The 12,221-nt window shown below is 41.6% G+C and overlaps 1 long non-coding RNA gene across 1 annotated transcript; it reads left to right on the top strand.

Annotated features, from left to right (window-relative positions):
• Positions 1 to 264: 264 nt before the first annotated feature.
• On the top strand, positions 265 to 11,234 carry LOC121074171. Its single transcript, XR_005822181.1, has 3 exons — positions 265 to 570; positions 3,711 to 3,861; positions 10,962 to 11,234. It is a non-coding gene; the product is annotated as an uncharacterized LOC121074171 (long non-coding RNA).
• The last annotated feature ends 987 nt before the right edge of the window (positions 11,235 to 12,221 follow it).

Raw genomic sequence — 12,221 nt, forward strand, 5'->3', positions numbered from 1 at the left:
TAGAAGCTGGATGAATCTCAAATTTACATTGTGAGGAAGCGAGGACAAAGAGTTTTCTTCTACTGTACATCCTACACCACTGTCATGAAATCACAAAACTGTAACTGAAGTGCAGCTGTTGTGTTATGTGAGCTGCAACAACCCTACAGTCTCCCTGAAAGACTTTCTTCTCTACAATGCTCCTGAAACTTGTCTTCATTTCCCTGTGCACAGCATCTTGTACCACAAAGGCCTCCTTTGAAAAGACACTACAGGTGTCTGCTGATGGGTGGTTAACTGTGCCAGGACATCACCACCTGCCCACACTCTTGACCACAGGTGTAGTTTAGTAAATTGTTGACAGGGCAGGTTTTTGCTTAACAAAGCCGTTTGCTATAAGAAGCCTGATAATGAAGGTACTCATTTTGGCACCCCTTTGTGCTGCTAACTCAGTCTTTTCGGAAGGGGAAAGAGAAGCATTTAAGACAGTTTTGATGCTCCACAGAGCAGCATTAATGAAAACTGAAGGCCAGAGGGAGGGAAGAGAAATTACTATCTCCTCAGGAAGGAATTCAGCAGACTTCTCACCAGGTCTGTTTTTTAATTAACTTTGTGACTGTGATACTCAGTGGGTCTCAGTAGGGTTCAGTTATCTCCCTGTAATAGTCTAGTGCCTTAAGATATATCTTGGGCTTCCAGCTGCCCTTCAGATAAATGTGGGTCTTTGGGATGTCTGCCTGTCCTGTGAGGATGCTTTGGATATCATGAGAAGGTTAAAATGTCCAGTCACCTAAATTATTCAAAACTAGTCTGGTACTTTTTGTTCTCATCACAGTATTGTATCAAGGCGTTCTCTAGTTTTGGAACCAACCCTAATATTTACATACAAATTATCCAGAAAGAGGCCGGGTGTGCTCACCTGCAGGATTCACTGTGAAGGGCATTGCTAGGACAAGGAAGTTTTTTAAGAGAGAAATTTTACTAGTGCCCTTGGCTTCCAAAATGAAAGCTTATTTGCCCTATGTTCTTAAGGTCAGAGGATTGCTTTCTCTATGACAAAACCAAGACAAAAATCCACTTAAGTCTGGTGATAGTTTAAGTGGTAGACATGCTAGTTCTTTAAGTTGAAGGTTTTAGCTTTTTTTTTTTTTTAAATGGTTAAAGCAGGAATAATGTGCAAATGCATAATCAATAGCACACTTTCTGAATAAGAGTTCTTAAAGAAAAAAAATTCTCAAGAAGTGTAAGATTTCTTTTTTCTGTTTTCCTGCCCTCTGATATGTTGTAAAACTTCTGTTTTTACTGTGTTCTTGGAGCAATGGGTTAGTTTTTGCCAAGAAAAATCTACAAGTTCATGTGTGTCTATACAGCGGTCAGAGCAAGTTTCTGCGATGTTGCTTGCTTTTGCAGAGAGACTTGTCAGCAAAAGCCATCTCTCTGTACTGTAGAAGGACCATGAACAAACTGCATTTCTGGATTAAGCATGTGTTGCTTTCAAATCAGCCATATAAAGATGAGGTCACTTGCAGGTGAGCCTATCAGTCAAAAATGCACGAAGGACTGATTTCTTTTCCCCCCAGTGGTCACAAGGAGAAATTAGGGGAGGGAGAGAGAGAATTGTGTTTTGTCAGCCCAAATCAGAATTTTATGGGTCATTTGCAGAAACGAGGAAAATAAAATCAGTCAGTTTGGGCCACTCCATTTCACTTTCAGGTTATTTAACTCTGAAACTAATGACAACAGTTTTCAAAGAATGATCTCAGAACTAGCAGAGCAGACATAAGGCTACAAAATCACATAGATGCAGAGGGAAAAAAAGCCTGCCTGGTCAGTTTGTAATGGTGTATTGGAGAGACGGTATGATTTAAGTACTAAATTTTTGCCAAAGTTTTGAAAGCGGAGCCTCCTTCAAAAAAAAAAAAAGTGAAAGCACTCCACCCTCTCCCCTTACTATGTAAATTCAGCAAAGGCTCAGACAGCAGCATGTGTAGCGCTTTATGATGGGCTTCTTCTTATGCTTTGAGTGGTAAAATCAATAACAAGTAAGTCCTGAGGGCAAGGAACAATTTGGAGCTACTATTCCAGGCTCTCTGCAAATTTAAGGTGCTATTGCTACCTTGTTATTGCTACATATATATTACAGTTTTTTTCCTATTGTGTGTACTACAGCAGACAGTGTTTGTAAGACACATAAATAAATATTCAGTACGTATAACATCACAGGTTATACCTTCCTTTTTCAAAAATATGTTTGTAAAGTTAATAGCTAGGGCCTCAGGTGCTTCACTTCAGGTTTATTGAGACAGCGACTTATATTTGAGGGTCTGATGCTCTGAGTCTGTAAAGGGATCTTTTTGTTTTCACTCATTCCTCCCACCTTCCCACACCCTGAATCATACCCTTCTATTTTGGGAAAGAAGTGCTCATGTTTCAGGTCCAGCACTGCTCTTGATCCCCTTCTGACCTGTGGCTCTTCACTGCTCAGTTCCCTTACTTTTGGATAACTGATGGTGAAGCTCCTCACCCCACGCTTGCCAGAGCAGCTGGTGATGGGGTGCTTGGAGCAGTGGTGGTGGAAAGCACCACTAAGAGAAAAGGATTATTTGGACAGTGCTGAGCTGTAGCTGTGACGTGTGTGGCACAGGAGCCACATTATCCATAATTATCTAAAGGAAATAGTTATTGGAGACAAAACCCCAAAACAATTTATTGAACTGTCACATGCTGTCTTTCTAGTTCCACAAACTGTCACAGGCAGTCTTTGAACTTCCAGCTTTACAGTCACTCATAAAGTGAATGACATACCTTATAGGCAGCTGTCAAATGTGTTAAACTCTACTGCTTGCTCCTAGGCAGCACTGGCAGTGCTTTTGCAAGCAGCATGAATCTGTCTGTATGTAGCTTTGCACTGATGGGGAGACATCTCAGAGGAAACACCTTTACCAGCACTTGCTCCTGTTTCCTCTGAGAGGGCAAAGGCAGGCCTTTAACACTTTTGCTAGCCACCCCTAGTTAGACCAAGAAGGGATTATGAACCTCAGGAAAAATAAAAAGTTCTCCCTGGGAACGTGGGAAAGCTGGTGTGCTTCCCAGTGGATGCTCTCTGGGGCCATGGCGCCTTCCCAGTTCCTCCACTCACACACCAAACCAGCCAGACCTTTCTGATGTGGTAGGTCCTTAAGATAGAAGCTCTTGCATTGAAATGCCACTGCAGAAAGTACAGGAGCTACAGCAGGGGAGTTTGCCACCCTCATGCACTTCAGGTTTACCCATATTACTTGCTCAATCCCACTTCACACGTAGTAAGACCAAAAGTTACACAGCCCTGGGAACCCACGCATTTGTTTGACTGCAGCAGATTAAGCTCTTGTTACCAATCAGTGGCCAGCCTGTTTTTCCAACTGTTTTCTAGGAATTCTCTTTCCCTCCCCAGTCCCAGAACCCTTGAAGCATTTGCAAAGTATTCCTTTTTGGCTTTTGACAGTCTTGGTTTCAGATTATTTTTGCCAGCTAAAGGATTTCTGGGCAGGATGACAGACATAACATCTCCTCCTTTTCAAAACAGTCCAGGTACTGGAGTGATGGGCTGGGAGCTGTGTTTGTCTTAACTCAAATTGCAGATCTATCACTCAGGCTGGGAAGATCTCCCTCTCTCAGTTCTTTCTGAAATAAAAAAGCACCCGCTTTCATCTCCGTCCAGGTTACTTTAAAGTTTCTTCTGCATTTGTCAGGAGTTCATCTGGATGTGTGAGAGAACCTTACCAATGAAGAGGGACTTCTATAAAACATCCTGATAGCAAAGAAGTGAAAGAATCACCAGAGGGGAGAACCCTTATAGGCCTTGAGGCAGCAGTGCCACCTTTCTTGGTGACTTGATTTGAGGTAATGTCTTATTTTGTTACCATGAAGAGGTTTTTGTGACTGACTTTATGGACAGGTCCGAGAAGCTCAAAAGGCCTGGTAGATACTTACATGAGATTGTTTGTGAAGCATTTCATAGGACTTTCAATGCTTTAAGCAAAATAGCTAGCACCAGGGATGGGATACCAGAAGTGCTTTGTTTCCACTTACTGTAAATGATCATAAATTCTACTGCTATTTTATTGTGGTGGCTGTAGTTCTTGGAAAAGTAAAGGGGGTGGGGAACCAGTTCCCAGTTAGTTTTATAAAGTACAAGGTTGCTTGTACTGGTACCAAATCCAAAGTGCAATATTTCAACTATGAATGATTGGATGTTTTCCCAGTTTCCCATAAAGTCATTAAACACAGTGTAAAGGGTCACCCATAACATAACCAAAAGACCATTGCATGCAGAACGGGAGCAGATTGTCAAGACAGCCATGGTTTTCAGGAAGGTGAATAAACACTTCCAACTACGTAGCCTTGGAGGTAGCCATCATCGTGAAAATGGGCCTTGTGAAGCATTCTTCAGTAAAGTTTCCTTTATAGCTCACTGTGCCTTCTCTAGGTCTGTCATGCAAAAGCAGCAGCCAAAAGTCAAGAGCCCTTTCATCCTTAGGGAACCCATCTCATGTGGAACTTCTCTTTGGGTCTTGCGTTAAGGGAAGATTTCTCCACTTTTGGACTAGTGACCTTCCAAAACTGAGGAAAGTGAGTGACTCTTGCACTTTTTGAATGTTTACATGTCAAAGTCCCATCTAACAAAGTAAGGACGATACCCAGAGGATCTACATGTCACCTCTCCATAGAAGTAACAGGAAGTTGTGTTGTCACCCATGTTTATTGAACCATTTGGCAGAATTTGGTTGCTATAATATGATTTTTCTATTAACCTATATGACTGTTCAGCTAACTAGTGGGGAAATCATTATTTTCTAGACTGCTTTGTTAGAAGATGAAAGCCACTAGCAGTAGCTTGAGGTATTCTACCTCCAAAAACAATGCTCCTATGGGAAAAGACCTACAAGAAAAACAGGAGATGTCATTATTCAGAGGGGACACTGCCATGTGCTGGGATGTGCATAGCATCTCAACAAGTGATTGAAGTTACAGATTTCTGCTGAATTTCACCAGCGAAGTGTCTCCCTCAATGTCCAATAGCATAGGAAGGAAAAAATGAGATTGGGAATCAGTTCCTGGCTTCTCTCTTAGCAATACAAAATGTTACCAATAGAGCAATGCAGATCACCATGCAGATTAAAATGTTCAAAAAGACTTTGTTTTTCTCAAGAAGTACTCAGTTCAGAACGGAAAATAAACTCCTTTAAATTTTCTTTTGACCACTCCTATATACACAGCTCATTATGGAGCTGCCACACAAAGTACTGCCAAATTGAATCAGAAAATGTTAGTCCATCTGTGACACACAAGAAGCCAATGTGGTCCATTTCGTGCTTGCTTAGAGCAGCAACAGGCATGGAAGCGGAGACTGGATGCAGGACTGAACTTTTCACAATCCTGGGTGTGTTTGGGTAAGGGCTTTGGCTCAGTTTGCTGTGCCAAAGTACAACCAGGCCATGAATCTGAATTTTCCCCAAGTTCAAATGCAGTCCTATTCAGACTCCTCAGACCCTTGTTTATTTGGCGTGTTGTGACATTTATACACACACACAGGGACTCATTTAAACTGTCCAACTCAAATCCTCCTACAGCCACAAATGCATAAAATTTGAATGCTTTTTTTTTTTAGACATTTTGGCTGAAATGAAACTTTTTTACAGTAATAAATAACAGAATAATTATTTTTACTTCCTACACAGGAACTCAAATGTTTGATTGATTTTGCTCCTTTTGGCAGAGTTGATAAGTCTGAAATAGTTTTCCCTGGCATCTCAGAAATACCGGTTCCTATTAACCCTGAAGAGTCCTGATGACCTAAACTCAACTTCAGGATATTTATTTTCCCTCCTACCTACATGGGAATGCAGGAGGAAATGTAACACAACATAGTTGTGATTAGTGTCTAACTTTTATTTTCTCCATCCCTAGCGTCTGTGCAATTGTTTAAGGTAACTTTACAATTGTCTTTTCATAGACATGCCCTTGTTTTCTACTTCGCACTTGGTCTTGGTGGAACTGGAGAATTTTTGATATTTGCTTAGGATTTCCTTATCCAGAAAGAAGAGCAGAGAGCTACTGTTCAGTTTTCAAAGGAAATCTATGAATCGTACCCCCATTACACCTGAAGATTCCAACCATTTCTGGTGTCCACAGCTCTGTGCTTCCTGGAAGTGTTCAGTAAGCCCTGTGCAAACTGAACATGTTGGTCTTAAGGACCTGCACCAAGCATGGCTTGACATTTCCCAGAAACCTCAGGCTGAGTGTGTGTGTGCAGCACACACTGTCTGCACACATACTTTTGTCTGGGAAATGCCAGGTTCCACTCACCATTGGCAAATGCTCGTGCTTAATGAGAACTGCTGTGCTGACAGATCTTTGGCTGCTTTGATTACATGTGAACAGTAAAGACATTATTGTTTTCACTAGTGTGCCTAGACCCACATGCTTGCCTGCCTGGGCTTGTTCCATGCCACTGGAGTTTTGGTGGTCTGTGTGGCACACATTTGTCTCATCATTCACCCGAGTTGATTCAACTAACACGCAGCAAGCCCAGCCCATACTCAGTTTAATCTCTTAAGCGCTAGTTTTATTGTGCATGCATCCACAATGATATGGAAGAGATATAAAGGAGAGGTATAAGTCTGGGTACATTTATATATGGGAGGAAGGAGTACAGGCATAGACTTCTTTATTAATTTAGTTTTGTTTAAATAATTTATGAAGAGCTCAGGAATCAGAATTCCGCATGGAAGAGACAGTGCGGTGAAGCACAACACTGGAGGCTTTTCCCATTGAACGCCATTGTGATGATGCAAAGAAGCCCAGAAAATAAATTTACGTACTGTGGTGACTTTAACTGTGTCTGGGCATAGTTATGTTGACATCAGCTGCTGACACTTTTGTGCTTTACTGGTCCTGCAAGGAGGTAGTAAAAGTTCTTGGCAGGTTTTGCCTTCCACAGGCAGATCAGGTCTTCAGCGGGCTTTGACACCTTCTGGCCATACCAGTCTTTCTTCACCAACCACAGAGCCCCCAGGGTGACATTTAGTGGTAGGCACTGTCTGCAGCTAGGTCAATGTGTCTGCATATCAGTCTGTCATGGGGAGAGCGTCACTGCTTTACCCATGTGGTGGCTGTGAGGATAAACATGTCATTGGAGATGTTCAGAAGTGGAGGGCTGGAGAAGAGTGCATGATAGAGTGGCTGTTGTGTACGAGTAAGAGGTTGTCTGTGTGTGTGTGTGCGTAATCTCACTCAAATTATGCAGCCAGGATCCAGCATCTGAGAATCATTTTCTCTGAGGATCATAATTGTAAAGCTTAACCAAACAAATATTGAACGACATTATATAAAACTCCCACACAGAGCCCTGCAACCTGAAACATAAAATATATGTGCAGCATATTCTGCTCACCGCAAAACTATGCTAGGAGTATAAGAGTATCTTTTAATACGGATTGGCTAGCATCCCGCTCCCGGGTCAGAGACATAACGTCCCAATAAACATTCATGGATCGCTTGGAAATCACAGGCATCCATGATCTGTCTTGCCTGCCCTCCCTTTTTCAGCTGAACATTTAGAGCTGAGCTGATATGGCCACTCACTCCTTCATCGTTGTTCTTGTCTTAATTCCACCAACTAATTCATATGACGCAGTTTCATCAACTGAATCATTTTGAAGTAGTTAAGTTCTTTTGGGGGCTTTTAAAGCAGCTGGTTGTAGCACTGACTTGAAGTCTAATCTCTCTGTCTCCTGAGAGGATACTTTTTTTCTGCCTCACAGTTTCTTGATGACTTCAGAACCAAATAAATACAATAACTTCTAATGCTCTAGTTGCTTGCTTGGGTTCCTGCTTACAGAGGGAACCACTATGCTGAGAAAACAGCAATAAGAAAACTCTATAAATTCAGTCTTATATATTCAGAGCCTTGTAAAACTGACCAGAGCATGAATTTCCACAGGCACCAGATGATGTTTGATTCCTTCCACTGTGAGACTTCAGCAGAGTTCACCAACGTATACACAGAGACAGGTGTCCAAACTGCTACTATGGAAGTGAGAGAAACCTGTTTGAATAGAGCGTTGCACCCTGACATCATTGTTATGTGCTGTTTCACTACATAGAGCATTGGGAAATGCATTAGAAGAGCTGTTATATCACTACCTATATCTGGTGGTTCTACTGGTATGAAACCATTCCTCTCGCAACTGAGGTTTCAAAACTTCAGAAAGTGGCAGGTCAGGTGGATGTGTTGGGTATTTTTCTAATAACTTGAGGGGCAGATAGGCTTTCAGGAAGTGAAACTGCATCCTGAACTCAGAGGCTTTTGTCAGATTTTGTTCAAGATCCCTACTGTGCTTAGATCTGCTTTTTCCTGACTTAATCACATGCATAACTGGTCCTGTCTGATGGAGCATTTGAGGACCCAGTCCTGAGAGAACATTGTTATGCAAACCCAGCAGTAGCCCAGCCAGCACAGAGCAGTTGAATGAGTCACAGGCTTTGTGGCATACAGAGGCTGCAGATGGAGATTCATGTTCACACCAAGAAACACAGCCTCATTCTGTACTTGCTGCCATCTGGAGACAGAGAAATTAAAAACAACTGGCATGTGTTAAACCCCCTCCACCCTTTTATATGGTTTAATCTTGCAAATTGCATTTGTTTAACAAAGGAAAAATGTATTAATTGTTCTGCAAGTGTGACTAATGGTGGTTAGTCCCATTCTGCTGTCGGGAGAAGGGCTGCCATTAACTGCATTTAACTCCTGCTTGAAGCTGCCCTGCTTCTTGCAAAGTTTTCACACTTTGGCCATCTTCAAAGCTAGCCCTGTCCATCCAAAAGCACTCTGAGGTTAGCAAGAAGACCTGTGGACATATACTGTAGCAGATTTAGGTTCGAGCTCTCTAGAACCTGGAGAAACTCAAGAGGTCTAAACACAAAAGAGTTCCTTTTAGACGGAAATATCTGTTTCTCATCCAGCCTGTTGAGACTGATTGCTGACTCTTTTAGCACTGTACACATCACTGATGGAAACCTTCATTGTTTCTAGACTGGATGACCATAACATGGTCTTTACATCCAATCTGAAGTTGGTCAAGAGCAACACGTTCTGTTTCCTAGGCGTGGTAACTGTAGACACACGACATATTCATGGCTTGGAGGTTTCAGAACTGAAAGTCTGATCTCTACAAATTATGTTGGGATCCTCCTTGCTAGTCAAACTATCCTCCCTTCGATTCAGGGAATGTGGAAAAGGCATTTTCTACACTGCTGGAAATGTACAAATGATAAATGCATCTGCTGAGGTATAAGGAAATGTTGGGGTGTCAAATCTATCTACAGTTCCATTTCACGTTTGTTTTTTAATCCTCCTGCTTCTATCTCTGTCTATGTCTTATAATGCATTCACCACTGCCGTTGCATGGTGTGTGGCCAAGAGCACATAAATGTGGCTAAGAAATACCACATAGAAATAAGACACTATCAACATTAATGTTTTTTGGGTAGGTCCTAAAAAAACATTGAATGAAGATGGGATGGCACATGCATGCCACTCCTCCTCCACATATGAGATGTAAAATAAAAATCCTATAAGAAAAGAATTATTTCACATTGTCAGAGGAAGTAGAATCAGTGCAGTTAAAGAAAAGAAACTATAGTGATGTAGGATAACTTAACAGTGAGATATGTTGAGTGGAAAAGTCTCAGAGAAGTGGAAAACTTCTCTTTGCAGACTTTGAGATAAACAAAGCACTGAAAAATGCCCACCAGGGCACAATTATCTGTGATGAGAACAGAGGTACAGAAATAAAGGTGGATGAGTAGCAATTCTTTCTTTTTCTGGTAATTCTTCTACCAAGAAGTCAGACAGACTTCAGTATGTGGAAAGTGATTCCATCCTAATGCCAGTATCTGCTTCATTGTATATGTGCTACCACGTTTACTGCTGCTCCCTTTGCTCAGATCACAGAACAGAACAGAGAGCACAGAACTGCTAAATTGGAATTGACAGCCTAGGAAGCCAAGCAGTCATATTCCAGCAACAGTCAAGTACTTTTTCAGGGAAGAATTTACAAAGTAATAAGTTCCATATCTTTTTTTGACATAGTCCAGAAGGAATAAGCAAACAAAAGGGACAGCATGTCTTCTGTCTGCTTTGCAGCAACGTACACAAATTTTGTCCGTATCTCTTTATGGAAAAGAAAGCTGCCAAAATGGAAGAAAAATAAAAACCTGAAGTAAATTTTGGCCTGGTTTACCAGTGCTATGGAATAGAGGACCTCTTTGAAACTGTCTTCTCAGAATTGCCTGAGATACGAGTGACTTTCTTTTTGTTGCTCTTTCAATGAAATGGATATGCTTAGAAATTTAGGCAGGGTTGTGGCCCTTTTGGGTATGCCGTGGGCCTGCCTTTACTTTCTCATCAACTTGCCAGGCCTTGCCTTTGTGCTATGTGGACTCAAACTATGAAGACAGCAGAACTCCAGATGATGCATCTCAAAGGTGCGGCTTCTTTGCCATGGGCAACACAAGCTAATTGCCAAGTTTACTGCTTTTTCCAGTGATCATATTTAGAAACAGCAAATTAGAGACTGATGCGATTCAAATCAGATCGTTGGATTTCTTCAGATCTGCGTTACTCCTACCATTTTTAATCACGTTCTCTACACACTAAGGAATGTGCTAACTGAGTTCAAACCTACCTGCATTTTGTCAGTGACACAGTTAGCCTTGAGTCTAGTCCAAGACTGACCAGAATCAACTGTTCTGTGTCTCACCTTCATGGCCACCGCTCTGTAGACTCTGCCATTCACTCATTCTGTATTTTCTCTTACTGGAAAGGGATTAAATTAAGGGAGAAGTGATTAGAAACAGAAGGGAACTTGGTTTTAATGATCTGTACTTTGTTCACAAAATAACTCACAAACCGTTCACTGATACCTTTTGATTTGCAGGCTCTGAGTCAAATCAGTGATCCAGAAGAGCTCAGAGAGGAGACATTTTCCCTCCCTCAAAGCAGTGATATTGGAAAAAGATGTGGCCCTCTGCAGCTGTCATGGCCTTTGATATCCAGCTACATGTTGTTTCCATATTGCATAGTGAACTGTGAGACCAGATGATCTCCATAAATAATGCAGTCTTGCGATTTCCTCAATTACTATTCCAACAAAAACTTCCAAAGGGTCGATGCACCAGGGAGCACTCTGTGAGCACATGGGGACACCACACCTTTAAGGTACTTGTGAGCACAGATGAGAGATGTCCCCATGTGAGAGGCAGTCTAGACATGGGCATCCAGTCCTGTAGAAGGCTTTGACACTTGGAAGTAAACCTAGAACAACTTGCATTACAGAAGAATATAATGCAGGGCATTGAGAGATCTTGCTGATCAGTGTTGTTAGCATGGTTCCTGTTGTTCATCTGAGACTGTTATGCACATGAGGTTTAATTATTAACATGATAAATTGTGGTCATTGACTATGAGGATTCCTTCATAACCTTTAAATGTCCTCCTTCTAGGAAGTCCTTCAAAACCCTATATGAAAAATTCCTAGATAGAGCTTTCTTCTACAGTGATATTGTTGCAGTTGTAACAGAAATTCATTAGATGTTTTTCTGCTGCATGAATCCCTAAGAAGCCCCTTTCCCAAAGAGCATTCAATAAGAGCTTTTACCCTATACCAAGACATTGGCCACAGAAGTGAGAAGTACATATGACTTACTAACACATTTATAACAGATACAATTAAATATAATAAATTTCCTTTTCCCCACCATGGATTATCACCTTTGTGTCTCCTCTACCAGCAGCTATGAATTAATTTCTAACAGCCAGACTTGTCTGGCCTCCAAAAGTTCCTCTTTCCAATGAAATACTGTGTCATCTCTAAACAGTCTTTACCAGCTTAGCTGAAGGCATCCTTGAAAGACTGGGCCTTCTCAAAAGGCCTGACTGGGTCTCGTGAATGCCCGTGTTTTTAGATAAACAGCAGAGCAGGATGTTGAGGCAGACAGCACTGGCAGAGCTGAGCAGATGGGAAGGTGAGCTGAAACAGATCAGTTATTCACTCAGGCCCCAGCTGAAAGTTGATTATACGGAAAGCTGTGTGTAAAGTATTTATAGTTGGGCCCCAAAACTCAAAATCTATTCCAAGTGGGATAGTTTACATAGTCAAATATATTCCCATTAATGCCTGTATTTTCTTACTAAGATG

The sequence above is a fragment of the Cygnus olor genome, chromosome 8 (genome assembly GCF_009769625.2).
Source record: "Cygnus olor isolate bCygOlo1 chromosome 8, bCygOlo1.pri.v2, whole genome shotgun sequence".
Taxonomy (NCBI): Eukaryota; Metazoa; Chordata; class Aves; order Anseriformes; family Anatidae; genus Cygnus; species Cygnus olor.